Here is an 18,613-nt window from a genome sequence, read left to right as displayed (position 1 = left end):
TGAACAGAGATAAAACAAATATTTTTAAGCACTATTAATAAGCATATGGCAGTAAACAAATATGCAAAATATCAGCTACAGATTCAACTTGAAATAACAAGAAACGTAAAGAAGATTCAGGGAGAGAAAAGCGTGCACAAATGTATTTTTATCCTGGTTTGTTTGCGGTCCACTACAAACTACATCCAGGCTTCCCCTTATGAATACACACACCAATCCAATTTCAAGCACATATGACGCTTCTTTCTTGAACTCTAGGACCCTTAAACCCTTGGTTTGACTCTACCTTTCGCCTGGGAAAACCTTTCTCACGAAACATCCCCAACCAAGATTCTTATCCTCAAATCAAGAACTCGTAGTCTTGGTGAAGAATCCCAATCTCTGTGGTTATACGACATCAAGAGATTAATCCAGAAATACACAAAAACAGATTAAAACAACAAGGTATTGTAAGCACAATAATACTTGAAATATTACAAGAAAATACCTTAAGACTAACCCACTCACTAATCACTCAAGCCATCAAGAATCATGTGAGTTAATCAAAAACATAATATCTCTCTATCAATCTTTACAAATAATGCATGAACATGTGAGCAAGATAAGAATGAGCATATGAATATGTAAAACAGTATGCAAAATCAAAAATCAAATCAGCCTGATAACTCTCTTCTCACACATGCAACTCTCTTGCAAAAACAGTAAAACATAATGAAATATGCTCTCTAAAACCACCCATATACAATAGAATGCAATGCTACAGTTTTCTAGAAGTTGCCTCTATTTATAGCAAGTAGTTTTGGCAGTTGGATTCGTTGCAAAAAGTTAAACGGTTAAAACAGAAATAAGTTATAACAAATAACAAACGTGTTAATCGATTAAGGCTACCTTTTAATCGATTAACTAGTGCAACAGAATGAAACAAAAAACAGTTGTAACATAAGCACTGATTTAACAGAAAAGCAGTTGAGTTAATTGATTAAGTCAACACGTTAATCAATTAACTGGCACATTAAAGTACATGGTTCAAAGGGAAAACTTCTCATATGTTATGCACAACTTATATACATGTTCTAGCAATTATATTATGCCTAATATGCACATATAACATGTATGATTAATGCATGAACATACAATTAACTAGATGATATGTCTCATTTATATGATATGATAATTAAGATGGCTTGAGAGACTAGCAACTAGGTTCACCTCACCTATACTCACTTACTACGGCACACATCCCAGATTACTTAGAATAATGACTCTAATTATATCCTAGTCTAGATATGATCAAATGAGCATAAGGCATATTGATTGTTGAGCCATCTTCAAGCTTTAATAGAACCTTGTCTTCATCAAAACATAGGCAAAGTATTGCTAGTGCTATCCTTGACACTTTGCACTTTCACTTTTTACCCTTTTGTATATGAAGACAATGATTTCTTTTGGGATTGTAAGCCGACTAAAATAGAGATGATAAGCCATTATTTCCGATCCTTGGTACTATTGGCTAGAAATTTGATATGATTGATCTTATTTTATATTTTTATTACATCTTTTATGAATAGTTACCAAACTTATCTCCAAATTTATGGGATTATCAATCAATTATGATCAATTTTGAATTAGTTTTAATTGTTTGTTTGTAAAAAACATAAACATTTATCTCTTTAAAAACAATTAAAACTGATTCAGGTGTCATGTAGAAGCAATTTAAATCTTCTTTGATTCCCACAATGAACAACTCATTTGTGCCGAAGCAAATCTAGCAGATGCTTTAGTTTATCTATCAAGAAGTCGAGGTGAATGCCAACAAGATCTTTGTTTTCACCGAAGAAGTAACTAACCAACTACATATTTCACAATTGGGTTACTCTTTCACCTTAGATCCTTCATTTCTACAAGTTCTCATTTATGTTAATTCTGAAAGTGTAGCTTTAGGGTGATGTGAAGCTATTGGTGAATTTTTGGTGGACGTATTTTCTTTATGATTAATGATTTTGATACTAATTCCTTAATCTAACCAAGTGCAGAATTTATTATTTCTGAAGTCTTCTTGGTAACAGATGCTACCATAAATTTCTATGTTTTCTAAGTATGGAAAGACTGTATTAAATATATATCTGCTAGGTATAAATAATATATCAGCTTTATAAGTATGATGTTCTATGGTAATTGACTACTCGATATTGGTAAAATCTACAAACAAGAAAGTACGGTACACCTTTATCATCATCATCATATATATATATATATATATATATATATTTATTTTGCTTTCCATTTGTAACTAGTTAACTGATTTAAGTAGTAGCTTTTAGCATAATAACAAATGTTTTTTATTTGAATTACAAGGTGGCTGTGAAAGGAATTTTGGTGGCAAAATATGGGGCTTGTGAAGGACCAACATGCATAACAATTGATTATATCCTAGTAGAGAAGAGTTTCAAATCTGAATTGGTATAAAGCTCAAAAGATTTTGAACCTTTTTCATTATGCTGCTATTTATTACTTTGATATTCAAGCATGGCTCCTCTTGTTTTCTTTAGGTGGCATTAATGAAGATATGGATTAAGGAAATGTTTGGAGATAACCCAAAAGCATCGAACACTATTACAAGGATAGTTAATAAAAAATATTTTTCTAGATTGAACAGTCTTCTCTCCTATCCTAAGGTCAAAGAATCATTAGTTTATGGTGGTTCAATGGATATAGGTAACCTGTAATTAATTATTAACTTGTCAACTGTTTGTAATGATTTTGATAAGTTAATTAGTTGATTATAATCAAAGATAAAGAAAGATAATATTTTTTTTACCAATTGGAATTTATTGTATAGAGTTGTGACACAGTTTATGAAACAACTAATATTGCCCCAAGAGATATGATTCAAATTTTATAATTTTGTTTCAAAATTTTAGGAAATATGATTAAACTAATATTATCCCAAGAGATTATATTAAAAATATGAAAGCCTTTACCATTCATTCTTCCCTATGAGGTTGATTAAGGATTCCTCCTTTTGATTGTGGTTGTTGTAATGAGTAATCATTTCCTTCTTCACCATTTCTTCTTATTAGAAATAGAAGGAGATCCACATATAAAGGAATTATTAGTAATTTAGAATTGAGGTAAAAATACAATATATGTATGGTGAAGTAACTTACAATATAAATCAATTAACATGTAGAAAAAGGACATTGGATGGATATTGAGCTTAAACAACCATGTAAAAAATGTGTTTATTATGTTTATTTTTTAGCATTTATATGCATCGATTATCAATTATTCATATTGTTAATGTAATCTTTAGTGTAGTAAATTTTGTCAAATCATGGAAAATACTCTTAATAATGATAGGAATGAACAATAAGTTTATTTCTTTTTGATTTATTCAGTTTCTCTCTGTTTTATTGTTTTAAAATTCATAATAGGGAAATGGATTGAGATTTTGTTTCAGATAGTTCATTCAATTGTATTATTATGTTTGTAGTGAAGCACCTCAACTTGCTTCATTATTAAATGAAATGAAGGACTCAACACCATAAGGATTAAACTTCAATCCATAACTGCTAAGGTGGGATGATGCATGTTTTTTTGCTTGAAATATTTTGTGAATCTCATTAATTATGACTTTCCATAACCCCTACATGTTTTATCTTTCTTATCTCGCTATAAATCCATTTGGTAGATTGAATAAGAGATAATGTCATTGTTTATAAGACAATTGAGTGCAAAGGAGGCTTGGAAATTAACATCAAAGTGTTTGAGTGGGAAAAACAGATCTAGAGATAGTAGAAGTAGTGGTTGGGGAGTGAGTGTTGGTGGGTGTGAGACAAGGAGGATGTATGTTCAATTTTCCTCTACCTCTAAAAAGAACTGTACTAATGTATGTTCATTTTCCCTCTACATCTAAAAAGTATTGTTTTTCGATGTCTATATAGTTTGAAACTTCATTAAAAGGAGTAGTTATTTGAAGTTAAGGTTTGGTGGATTTTTGAAGTTTTGAGTGTTGTTTTGAATGGTGATATGGATATAACAGAAGTTTCAATATTTCATCATGTGGCAATCATGATAATGGGGATTTGGCTTTTGTCTGCTTATAATTTGTGTCACCCTATTGTTTATTTTATAGCATTGATGTATCTTTATTTGATGAGAATCTTAATCTATTAATTTTGCAACCCTTTCTACTACTACTACTACTACTACTATTATTAATATTATTGTTATTTATCTATTTTGCTTTTAAAAAATGGGTACATGTGAGTGTTTGTAATTGAAATCTCAGTTTGTGTTTTTTTTCATATGTATTGTTTTATTTGTTTGAAATTTGAGAAAAGGGGTGTGAAATATAATAGATATGTTGACTTTGACCTTTTTGTTTTATTTTGGAAAGGTTCATGAGCGTAGTTGAGGAGAGGAAAAAATCTTATCAATGAAAGGTAATTCTGCTTTATACTTTTGCTCTATGGATTCATAACTTGTGAGGGGAAAATAATGAGTTACAAGTAAATGAAGAAAGGTGAAAAAGAAAAATGAAACTATGTGAATACATTTTCTTTATTTTATGGTTCAAGTTTGAGGGAAAATTAATATTAGCAAGTTAGAAGTAAATCAATAAAGTTTAAAGAGGGAAAAATGAATAAGGAAAAAACCATATTCGCTACTGCTTCTACCTCTGCCTGCATCCCTATGAAACTCAAATCAGGAGTTGTTTTGTTAAATATTAACCCAATATTTTTTGGCAATGATCATTGTACCCAAAAGAGTTAATATTAACCCAATATTTTCTTTGGTTCCAACTTGAGGAAAGGGAGAACTTCATTAATGTGGTAACCCCATCTACAAAAAAGGAGACACTTGCATATGGAGACTCAAACATGCGAAACATTCAACATGGAGATGTATTGTGCAATTGTAGAGGAAATGGTACTTCAAGTGTGACGTACCCATCCTTAGGCCCTCAAAACCAATTTTACTATTTGAAATTCCTAATGGTAGGGGCAAACATGCTTCAAGTGATTTCTTTCTTTTTTCTTAAATTGTTTTAAAACATCTTCCAAACTCAGAAGTTATTAGTGCGGATAAGCTACTCTATGGGACTATTTTCATGTTTATCATCACTACTATATTATGTTTCTAATCAAAAAAATTTAATTGTGTTCCTGACTAGCATTTGGAAATGTTTTTTTTTTCTCGTTTGGACAATTTGCAATAGTTTTCACATAAAAAAAAAAGAAAATTATTATTATTAAATTGTAAATATTTAATTTTATTTAGAAATATACTATTATATTATAGAATATAGTGATTTTTAAACATGATCAAGAGAGGAATATGTGTGAAAATAACTGAATAAAGATTTAGCCATGGTTAGATTGTGGTTAAAATAATGGTATAAATTAGACACAGGATGTGGTTGACATATTCAAATTGTAATTCTTTGTTTCTACATTTTTATGAAGTTTAGCTCACTTAGATCGTGAGAACTAAGTATAGGCACTATAGAAGTTAATCTATGCTCATTTTGAGTGATTTATCACCTCATGAGTTGTGTATTATCCTATCTTAGTTGTATTGTATGAATATGAATCACTAAAGACTCATTTGTTGAGATTGAATGTAATACAAGCTTGATGTATATATGTAACACCCCGTTTTTGCAACTTAGAAATTAAGACTTCGTTATAAAATTATGTTAAAAATTTATAGAAAATTATAGACAACATGTTAGAAAATCAGAGTGAATTTAAAATTTATTTTCATTAAAATGTTCAGGATGCGGAAATATTTAATACTATCATTATCCAAAAACGAGGTATCACATTCAACCTGAAAACCATGATTTATATAATTATCTATGTTTAAGTAATCAACTTTACAATATCATTACTCTAATCTTAACATAATGATTATAAAAGACATCATATATGCAAAAAGATTCAATCTTTTTTTCTTCATAAAATATAAATTATACAAAAATTAGTTCAAAAGACTAAGGAGATTCCTAAATGAGAGCTAATAATCCCAATATAAATAAGATATTTAACTACACATCAGCTACGTTCTTCTTGTCTATATTTCCATCAATGGATATTCATAGAGAAATTGCAACAAACCTGTTCATACACATAGTATAGACAAAAGAAAAGACAAAGAAAATGGAGTTAGAACCAACTACGACGACCGCAGTGTGGAATTACATAGAGAAATAGTATTAAAGTGAGACATTATAATAACACTATAGTTAACCTATCAAAGATATACAAATGATGCATGAAGTTAGCGTCTTATACATGAGGAAATTCACATCCTCAATTAATATCTCTCTCATGTAATGTAATATGCAATTCAACCAATCAATTACACCTAAAATACAATACCTGAAGGCCAAGATCCTAGTGGGAAAGCAACGAGGAGTATATATATCCTTAGCAATGGCAAATAACAATATCAATTGTTTTCCAATACCTCTATCTAAGGTGCTTACGTGGTAAGCCCAATCCGTTTCAGGATACCTCTCTAGCGATCATGAAATGCGCAAGGAGGTGTTAGAGACCGCTTAGTTTGCATGTAAGGCTATCCTGATCATACGGGTAATGAACCCAAACCCTCACTAGACTGTCTCACCTAATCAATCCCTCAAGGCTTCTTGACGAATCACTGTCATTGATACCCCTATCTAAATTCCCATGGTATTTCTATCATCATATCTTTCCATTTTTTCCAACTCCAACTACAAGAATGCAATGCATGTATACTAATCGAAGTTAGCCCATTAAATATTTTAATCAAGGTTTTACCAATTTTTATTTCAATAAATATCACATAAGTTAGTCATCTCAGCCCCAATGCATCTCTATCATGCCAAGTCTAATGGACGAGCTCAAGACGCTAACTTAGTATCCACGATCAATGTGCAAAACCTTAACTTCAAACTTATGTATTTTCCGTATCAATATAACAACTAACGTGTATATTTCCTATTAAATACAGTAATCAAGTTACATATTTTGAAATCAATACAACAATCAACTTAATTATATATTCCCATATCTATACAACAATCACTTATATATATTTTCCGTTTCAATATAACTATACAACCATCAATAACATAACCATTGTAATTGAGATATTTCTAAATTACAACCTTGTCACAAACATTTAGCACAAAAATTATTAATTTATCACAATACTCACATGCATACAAACATAATTATTTAGCACCATTTCATGACGATGTAATACCATAAGCGAGTACCTCGCATTATGCTACAAAACAATGAATTCATACACATATATTTCCAGCACAATCAAATATGTAAGACTCTATACATCATCATGAAAAGGATTTAGGACTTTTACATGGAAAACAAGTTCCCATGGGAGTTCTTAATCTACAAGACTCCTCAACTTTTGTGGGAATGAGAGAGTAAAAACTTCAATGAAATACTCTAAGACCACAATGGTCTTGTCCCTCACCTAGGTTTACGTAAGCTCCTTGTCCAACAAACAAACTAGATATCTCATCGTCTCCTTCAGCTTTAGAATCTCTTCTCATACATATGCCAATAACAATCAATAAACAAATCAAATTCTACGCTACCTAAAAATAATAACTAATCTAGGTCAATAATTTACAAAAATTACATACATAACTACACATGTAAAAATAAAATAAAACCAAACACATAGTAATTTGTTTTAATAATATGTGCAGTGCATATATGTGTATGTATTTACATCCAATACTATTTTATAAATAATCAAAACTTATACTTTTAGATTCAATATAACAGTGTTGAGGCTTGGTAACTTTAAGATTACTATTTCTACAAAAAATTAACTCCTACAAGGTAATAACCTATAACAATCTACAATTTCCTATCATTTTGAGAAATACCTAAAAATAGTTTTATAGATTGCAACAAAACAACTAATTTAGTTAATAAAACACATATAAACTTCAATTCTATTCTCATTCATAATCTCATAATCTTTGAAAACCAACTTCACACTCAAATATAATTGGGTTGACACTATATAGCAACCTAACATAGCACTTTAAGTTTTCTGCAGCAAAATATTTTATTGTACAATATACATATGTTACTAAAGAACTATTATAAAATAATATAAGTGACTTGGTGGTGGATTTTAGGATTTCTTATCACCGTGATATGGAAACTTGGCCACAATGTTGATTTGTTTTCTTTTTACAAAACAACAACTCAGTTACCAATTATTATAAATAAATACATCAATAAATATGGATTCTTTTTAACAGAATGCAAGTACATGCACATAACTACAGTTGTTAAGAGAATTGTAAAAAGTAATAATGTAAAATTCACCAATATACATATTAGAGAAATAATCCTCAAGATGATATTAACCATCTTGTAAAAAGTAATAATGTAAAATTCACCAATATACATATTAGAGAAATAATCCTCAAGATGATATTAACCATCTTTGTATGCTTTGGAAGTCAAAAGCTCCCTTAAAAGTTAAAGCTTTCACTTGGAGGCTTTTTCAGGATCGGATCCCCACTGTTGATGCTCTTCTCAAGAGGGGAGTCTCTATTGCACCTGGAGTGGGAATCTTATGTCCATTTTGCAACGACCAAGCTGAAACTTCTCAACATCTTTTCTCCTCTTGTAACTTCACTTATTCAGTTTGGCAGCTTCTGTATAATTGGTTGAATATTCACATAGCTCTTCCTCTTCAGCCCATCCATCATTTCACTAATCACATGGGCATGACACCTCACAGGCGTTGTTTGAATTATTGGAATATCATTTGACTCGCTACTATTTGGGCTATCTGGAGGTCTAGGAATGACTTTAGATCATCCCTCTCTCGAGAAAATTTTTGAGGCTGCTAGGGTTACTTCTTGGCTTGGATCAATGGGAAGAGGGGTAAAGATCAGTTATCTTTTGTGGACTGGATAGCAAACCCCATTTTTTGTTTTATGTTGTAATGGCTTTTAGTTTTTTCTTTTTTCAAGTGATTTATCACCTCATGAGTTGTGTATTATCCTATCTTAGTTGTATTGTATGAATATGAATCACTAAAGACTCATTTGTTGAGATTGAATGTAATACAAGCTTGATGTATATATGTAACACCCCGTTTTTGCAACTTAGAAATTAAGACTTCGTTATAAAATTATGTTAAAAATTTATAGAAAATTATAGACAACATGTTAGAAAATCAGAGTGAATTTAAAATTTATTTTCATTAAAATGTTCAGGATGCGGAAATATTTAATACTATCATTATCCAAAAACGAGGTATCACATTCAACCTGAAAACCATGATTTATATAATTATCTATGTTTAAGTAATCAACTTTACAATATCATTACTCTAATCTTAACATAATGATTATAAAAGACATCATATATGCAAAAAGATTCAATCTTTTTTTCTTCATAAAATATAAATTATACAAAAATTAGTTCAAAAGACTAAGGAGATTCCTAAATGAGAGCTAATAATCCCAATATAAATAAGATATTTAACTACACATCAGCTACGTTCTTCTTGTCTATATTTCCATCAATGGATATTCATAGAGAAATTGCAACAAACCTGTTCATACACATAGTATAGACAAAAGAAAAGACAAAGAAAATGGAGTTAGAACCAACTACGACGACCGCAGTGTGGAATTACATAGAGAAATAGTATTAAAGTGAGACATTATAATAACACTATAGTTAACCTATCAAAGATATACAAATGATGCATGAAGTTAGCGTCTTATACATGAGGAAATTCACATCCTCAATTAATATCTCTCTCATGTAATGTAATATGCAATTCAACCAATCAATTACACCTAAAATACAATACCTGAAGGCCAAGATCCTAGTGGGAAAGCAACGAGGAGTATATATATCCTTAGCAATGGCAAATAACAATATCAATTGTTTTCCAATACCTCTATCTAAGGTGCTTACGTGGTAAGCCCAATCCGTTTCAGGATACCTCTCTAGCGATCATGAAATGCGCAAGGAGGTGTTAGAGACCGCTTAGTTTGCATGTAAGGCTATCCTGATCATACGGGTAATGAACCCAAACCCTCACTAGACTGTCTCACCTAATCAATCCCTCAAGGCTTCTTGACGAATCACTGTCATTGATACCCCTATCTAAATTCCCATGGTATTTCTATCATCATATCTTTCCATTTTTTCCAACTCCAACTACAAGAATGCAATGCATGTATACTAATCGAAGTTAGCCCATTAAATATTTTAATCAAGGTTTTACCAATTTTTATTTCAATAAATATCACATAAGTTAGTCATCTCAGCCCCAATGCATCTCTATCATGCCAAGTCTAATGGACGAGCTCAAGACGCTAACTTAGTATCCACGATCAATGTGCAAAACCTTAACTTCAAACTTATGTATTTTCCGTATCAATATAACAACTAACGTGTATATTTCCTATTAAATACAGTAATCAAGTTACATATTTTGAAATCAATACAACAATCAACTTAATTATATATTCCCATATCTATACAACAATCACTTATATATATTTTCCGTTTCAATATAACTATACAACCATCAATAACATAACCATTGTAATTGAGATATTTCTAAATTACAACCTTGTCACAAACATTTAGCACAAAAATTATTAATTTATCACAATACTCACATGCATACAAACATAATTATTTAGCACCATTTCATGACGATGTAATACCATAAGCGAGTACCTCGCATTATGCTACAAAACAATGAATTCATACACATATATTTCCAGCACAATCAAATATGTAAGACTCTATACATCATCATGAAAAGGATTTAGGACTTTTACATGGAAAACAAGTTCCCATGGGAGTTCTTAATCTACAAGACTCCTCAACTTTTGTGGGAATGAGAGAGTAAAAACTTCAATGAAATACTCTAAGACCACAATGGTCTTGTCCCTCACCTAGGTTTACGTAAGCTCCTTGTCCAACAAACAAACTAGATATCTCATCGTCTCCTTCAGCTTTAGAATCTCTTCTCATACATATGCCAATAACAATCAATAAACAAATCAAATTCTACGCTACCTAAAAATAATAACTAATCTAGGTCAATAATTTACAAAAATTACATACATAACTACACATGTAAAAATAAAATAAAACCAAACACATAGTAATTTGTTTTAATAATATGTGCAGTGCATATATGTGTATGTATTTACATCCAATACTATTTTATAAATAATCAAAACTTATACTTTTAGATTCAATATAACAGTGTTGAGGCTTGGTAACTTTAAGATTACTATTTCTACAAAAAATTAACTCCTACAAGGTAATAACCTATAACAATCTACAATTTCCTATCATTTTGAGAAATACCTAAAAATAGTTTTATAGATTGCAACAAAACAACTAATTTAGTTAATAAAACACATATAAACTTCAATTCTATTCTCATTCATAATCTCATAATCTTTGAAAACCAACTTCACACTCAAATATAATTGGGTTGACACTATATAGCAACCTAACATAGCACTTTAAGTTTTCTGCAGCAAAATATTTTATTGTACAATATACATATGTTACTAAAGAACTATTATAAAATAATATAAGTGACTTGGTGGTGGATTTTAGGATTTCTTATCACCGTGATATGGAAACTTGGCCACAATGTTGATTTGTTTTCTTTTTACAAAACAACAACTCAGTTACCAATTATTATAAATAAATACATCAATAAATATGGATTCTTTTTAACAGAATGCAAGTACATGCACATAACTACAGTTGTTAAGAGAATTGTAAAAAGTAATAATGTAAAATTCACCAATATACATATTAGAGAAATAATCCTCAAGATGATATTAACCATCTTGTAAAAAGTAATAATGTAAAATTCACCAATATACATATTAGAGAAATAATCCTCAAGATGATATTAACCATCTTGTAAAAAGTAATAATGTAAAATTCACCAATATACATATTAGAGAAATAATCCTCAAGATGATATTAACCATCTTGTAAAAAGTAATAATGTAAAATTCACCAATATACATATTAGAGAAATAATCCTCAAGATGATATTAACCATCTTTGTATGCTTTGGAAGTCAAAAGCTCCCTTAAAAGTTAAAGCTTTCACTTGGAGGCTTTTTCAGGATCGGATCCCCACTGTTGATGCTCTTCTCAAGAGGGGAGTCTCTATTGCACCTGGAGTGGGAATCTTATGTCCATTTTGCAACGACCAAGCTGAAACTTCTCAACATCTTTTCTCCTCTTGTAACTTCACTTATTCAGTTTGGCAGCTTCTGTATAATTGGTTGAATATTCACATAGCTCTTCCTCTTCAGCCCATCCATCATTTCACTAATCACATGGGCATGACACCTCACAGGCGTTGTTTGAATTATTGGAATATCATTTGACTCGCTACTATTTGGGCTATCTGGAGGTCTAGGAATGACTTTAGATCATCCCTCTCTCGAGAAAATTTTTGAGGCTGCTAGGGTTACTTCTTGGCTTGGATCAATGGGAAGAGGGGTAAAGATCAGTTATCTTTTGTGGACTGGATAGCAAACCCCATTTTTTGTTTTATGTTGTAATGGCTTTTAGTTTTTTCTTTTTTCAACTTCTTTCTCTCCTGTAATTATTTCCTCTCTTAATAAAATCTTTCCTTTTGCCGATAAAAAAAAATCCTCAAGATTTACACAGATATGTTTTGATACCCCCAACATCAAAATCAAATTCAGATCTGAACAGGAAGATGGGAAAAATTATCATTTAAAGTATAATAAACATGTGACATGAATTGTTAACAGAATTATCAAATTAACAAGTTATGTAACTCTTCTTCGTGTCTAATAGGTCCAAATAAGTGTGGTTTTTTAGAGGAGAAAATGAAATTTTCTTGAAATAAAGATCATACAAGTGAGGAATTCCCACGAGAATGGCAAAATAATTAGAGGTTAAGTAAAATACAAACAAGATAAGATATAAAACACATATAATAACAATGGCTCCCATACCTTCTTCCAACCACTATCACTAGAAGCAAACAAAGGGGGATGCTCTACATTCTTATCTTATGGCTACAATGAATAGAAATAAATTAACAACAGTGAAGATTATATTGATGGACATCAAAGACTTGTAAGTGCTATGAGGCTAGGATTAGAATCCACAAAGATTAGGATTCAAAAAGGGAGATGGAGGCTAGGGTTGTATGCAGAAGAGAAAAACTGCAAAGAGAGTGACTAAGATATAGGAAACTAATTTTCAAGCATAAATAAAACATGGAAACAAAAGATTATACATAGATTATATAACTATATAATAATAATAAAACGTAAATTAAGGAAAGAATAGATGCAACATGCTTTGAATATTAATATATATTCATATATAATTATAATAATACTATTAACAATCACATTGTAACATTATTAATATATATATATATATATATGATAAAGTGATGGTATATAGTTAGGAATAAAATGATTAAAGGATAGAAAAGATAAAAATGATGATACGATTTTAAATATGTTATGATAAATATTATGATAACCATAACCAATTTAATCAAAAGTCACAAGAAAAATAACATTATAATAAATAATATAGGATATATTACTTAGTAAATTATTATAAAAAAGATAAATACTCTCAATATATTTAAGGAATTTCTCATGTAGGTACTTCTAACTTCTAAGAATATAAATAATTCAATATAAAAATAAGATAATACTTCTAACATAATTTACCTAGAAACTCGTTATGAGACGATATATATCCACTTTGACGTGAGATAACCAATAAAATAACTTGTTTTTCGAATAGAACAAAAATCATACACTTATTAAATAAATATTAAAAGATCAACAATTAATCTAAAAATCATATTTATTTTTAGATAAATCTACAAAAGTAAATCAAGATTTTTAACTCACATATTAAAATAATAGAAAATTGTGGGCATTACAATATACATTGATTCACTTATATTGAATTTATGAACTTTTTGATTATTTTGAGTTGCGTATGTGCTTAATGCTTGCTTTAAATCTGGCCATCTTATTGCATAAAGCTTGGATAGAATGCTTAATAATATACTTGCATAATTCTAAACTTGCATCACTGAATAATTGATATATTTTATAGACATACTTATATCAACTTGCCATCTCATGCATGTTATTTTATTGGTATCTAGTCATAAAACTAATCTTGTAACTTTATAACTCTCAAACTTGTTGGCATGGAATATTAGACATAGAGCTATGCTTAATGGTTCATATAATTTAATCTTATTAATCTTGTTGCTAGACATAGACCTATTTTAATAAGGTATTAGCATAGATCAATACATTGACGACTAATACAATTGAGGTGTAACTCAACTTTATATTCATAGAATAGTAGACATAGAGGTGTATTGTGTGAGTCATAAATCTTAATATTACGCATAAAGTTGCTAGACAAAGAGCTTTATTGCATAAGATGCTAAATTGACTAAGATATTAACTTTTAGTAGAGGTCATTTATATCAAATAATCATTAGTACGTGAATTTGTATACCGAATTGTGTGTATATTGTTAGTAAGTAGAAAGTTCAATCACACCTTTTATTATTGCATTACAATCTTGAATTCTATCTTCACCAAACAAACATACCCTCTGAACAATATCTTAAAATAATAATTGTTAGTTGAAAGGCTATAATTTCGGAAGTCCTTGTGGATTCGTCAATCCCTCACTCTAAACTTGTTTCCGACACTATTGATTAATTTTATCACTAATTCACTGGTTAGCAAAATGGCGTCGTTGTTCGGGACTTGTGTCTAGATTAGTACTATAGCATTAACGTTAATATTTGAAGTTTAATTTTATGTTTCTTTTTCTTTCTGAAATTGTTGTCTTGACAATCCAACTATTGTTGCAAATTGTTTTCTTTTATCTCAGGTAAAAATCCAGAGAATCAATTGAATTTTGATTCGGAGATTGAGCGAATCGCATGAAGGAACAATAGCCGAGCAAGGAAATGAGGCAACTTGCTCACATGAGAGATCAACATGAAGAATCTTTTAGCTTAGGGCCCATAGTTGAGGAGACTATGGATTACAAGCTACAAAATTGAAACCCTAGAAATGATGGTTTGGGAGGTATGAACCCTAATAACAATAATTTTGATGCGCTAAGAAATCCACCTAGGAATGCTCGACATCTTGAGATGAGAACCAAACTAATTCAGTTAGTCATGGGTATCTCGTTCGCTGGACTAGACAACGAGTATCCCCATTCTCACTTGCTTAGGTTTTGTGAACTTTACAGAATGGTCATTGCAACATCAGTGCATAATATTACTTTGGTTTTATGTTTTTGGAAAAAAAAGTATACATTGACAGTGTATGAGTTTTATATATTGTTACTGCATCATTCATCATTTATGTTTAATTATCACTTCTAAAGAAATAATACAAATGAGTGATTGATGATATAATGAATGTGTATAAATCTCTATACTAACAGTACATAGATATTACAATCTTTTTTAAATTATACAAAAAAAAAAAAAGCAAGAAGATGAATTGGAGTTGGACCCATTGAGAAACCAATGCCATAAGGTCCAAAATTGGCTTTTGTAAGAGAGTTTAGAAAATTGTTATTTTTATTTATTTTTTATATCGACAAAAGGTAAATTTTATTAAATTTAATAAACATGTGTAATCTTGAGAAAAATATCCAAAACACTACCAACAAAGTAATCATTAGAATGCATGTCATCATTTTCAATTTTTCTAAGTGTTGATACCTTTAGATTTGAGGTTGAGGAGAGTTTTGTCTTTAGGTTGTAAAGAACTAATGATATATATGCCACACACAACTTGTATTTTCTTATGTTAATCTTTTTCCTCGATAGAGAAAAGACAATTCAGTATAAGAAGCTAATCTAGGAAGAATAAATGTACATTGTCTTACTATTAGATAGAGCATGTCCCATAATCTATATCTACCTCCAAAATCTATTACACCACCTTACCTCATATCGTGCTCATTTCTTGGTCTTTATTGGATACAACACTTATTGCTTAACATAAATAATCATCTTGTTTGCTTACCAAATCCAAATCACTTTCTCATGATCAAAAAATAGTTTGACATAAATCAAAGATTATATTTTTGTTGTTACAACAATAGAAATCTATGTTATATAGAAGTTGTGGATAATAGTTCAAGTATATTTTTGAAAGTTACATTTTTTTATTTAACCTTTCTTACACTTATTATTTAATCATTTATTTGAATTAATTTGGAATAGATGATCAAACAAGTCCTATATAATTGATAGAAAATTTATGTGTAGAAGAATAAACCTCACTAACTATCTCATAGGAGATTGCTTCTCACAAACTCTCTTCTTTGCATATATGTATCTCACATGTCTTTCTCATTGATTTATATAATTAATTGTTAAATTAGAATTTTTAATAAATAATTTTCACCTAATTTTACTGTTGAATTCAAAACTTGGTATTTACATTATCTACTTCTTCCCTAAGTTAGGAATTTCCATACATCAATCCTTCATTATAAACACCAAGTTTTCCGTACATGGACATATTGTTGCTTTCATTTTAACCTATCCATACTAATAAACTAACCCATCTAATTTGCATGTTGATTTTTTAAAATGTGCCATCAAATTTGTTCACGTGATCTAAATATCTATAAAATTTTTTAATCTTTAATTAATACTAAATTAATATTTTCCATATAAATTCAAACATAGGAAAATTCATATCTATAAATATATTAAAAAGTATGTTTACATTAAAAAACTTCTAATTTATAGGTTGAATGCAGAAATAGAAATATATTAAATTATTATACATATTATAATTATTAAAATGAAATGTATTTTTTTAAATGTGTCATTATTAGTTTCTATAAATCCAATCTACAACCTAAAGTTTTAATGTGGAATTATTTATGAATTCATATTTTCCATTAAAACAAACATAAGGAAAATTAAAAATACATTTCATATTTGGAAATATTATTCAAAATTATAAATATATATTTTAAAAAAAAACAATATTAAATGATTGTATCATATTAAATTCCTTTATATAATTTTGGAATATACTATTTCAAATGAAATGATTTATGATAAAGGAAAAAGTGAGGGGATCAAGTAAAATGAATTGGTCATATGTTCCGATGACAATGAGTCGAGTAGAACTTGTTTATGCTTAGTTCGACCCATTAAAGATTGACTTAAGTTCCGATGTGACGATACATGTGTTAGTCATAGGTCTACAAGAAGGTCTTTTCAGACCGAAACTGGCCAAGTATTCTGACCCCACAATGGAGGATCTCCGCTCCAAGGCCCAACAGTTCATTAACTTGGAGGAAACTCACCACATTATGTCACCCGCCCAACACAATAAGTATCATTCCTCACGGGAAGAAAAAAGATCAAAGTTTCATGATCCTCGCATAAGTGCCCCCAAAATTGCCTAGAAAATCCAAATATGCAGTCTACACTCCCCTCAATGCTAGCCGGTCCAAGATCCTGCTAGAAGTCATGGTCACACACTTCGTCCAACTTCCCAAACCTAATCCAAACAAGAGGACATGGAGCCATGATCAATCTAAATATTGTGAATTCCAAACATGTTTAGCCATGTAACTGAAGATTGCACTCAGTTGTGAGACACAATAGAAGACCTCATACAGGTCGGCCACCTACAATGCTTCATCGCTGGTGTAAATCAGCAAAGGCGATCACCCCCATCCCGAGGACGTTCCATACCAAAAACTCAACATGGCGTCCTCCCAAGAGGGACCAAGCGGACAGGTACCACCGAAACAACCAAAGACAAAAAAGTCTAGTTGATATTAACACTATTTCCGGGGGATTCGCTGTGAGGGGCACCTCTAGGTCAGCACATAAGAGGTATGTAAGGGAGGCCACACAAGCAACCACCAATTTCATCCAACGACCGTGATTATGAAGGTGTCATTCAGGGACATGACTATTGAAAGTACAAAGTGTCAAGTATTGCACTAGCAATGTTTTGCATATATTTATATGAAGACAAGTGAAGACAATTTTATAAAGCTTGAAGATGGCTCAACAATCAACATGCCTAGAACTCATTGGTCATATCTAGACTATCTAGACTAGATTATATCAATAGAGTCATATTTTCAAGTAGTCTGGGACGTGTGCCTTAATGAGTGAGTATAAGTGAGATAAACCTAGATGCAAGTCTCACAGACCATTATAATTGTCATATCATATTCATGAGACATATCATCTAGTTTGTTGTATGTTCATGCATTAATCTTACATGTTATATGTGCATATTAGGCCTAATATAATTGCTAAAACATGTATATAAATTAAGCATAACATATGAGTAAGTTTGCCTTTTTAATCACGTTTTTAATATGCTGGTTAATCGATTAACGTGGTGACTTAATCGATTAACTCAACTAATTTATGTTATAATTGTTTTCTGTTTTAACTGCTTAACTGATTGCAATGGTTTGAAGGGTCAAATCTGTTAGGTATCAGTGGTTACAATACAC

The 18,613-nt window shown here is 30.3% G+C and overlaps 1 long non-coding RNA gene across 1 annotated transcript; it reads left to right on the top strand.

Annotated features, from left to right (window-relative positions):
- The first annotated feature begins 2,646 nt into the window (after positions 1-2,646).
- Positions 2,647-18,441, top strand: LOC109337276. Its single transcript, XR_002106427.1, has 4 exons — positions 2,647-2,722; positions 5,416-5,421; positions 8,579-8,584; positions 18,430-18,441. It is a non-coding gene; the product is annotated as an uncharacterized LOC109337276 (long non-coding RNA).
- The last annotated feature ends 172 nt before the right edge of the window (positions 18,442-18,613 follow it).

The sequence above is a fragment of the Lupinus angustifolius genome, unplaced genomic scaffold, assembly GCF_001865875.1.
Source record: "Lupinus angustifolius cultivar Tanjil unplaced genomic scaffold, LupAngTanjil_v1.0 Scaffold_3_298, whole genome shotgun sequence".
NCBI classification, from domain to species: domain Eukaryota; kingdom Viridiplantae; phylum Streptophyta; class Magnoliopsida; order Fabales; family Fabaceae; genus Lupinus; species Lupinus angustifolius.
Note: the sequence above shows the minus strand (reverse complement) of the source record. Positions and strands in the feature narration are given on the sequence as shown.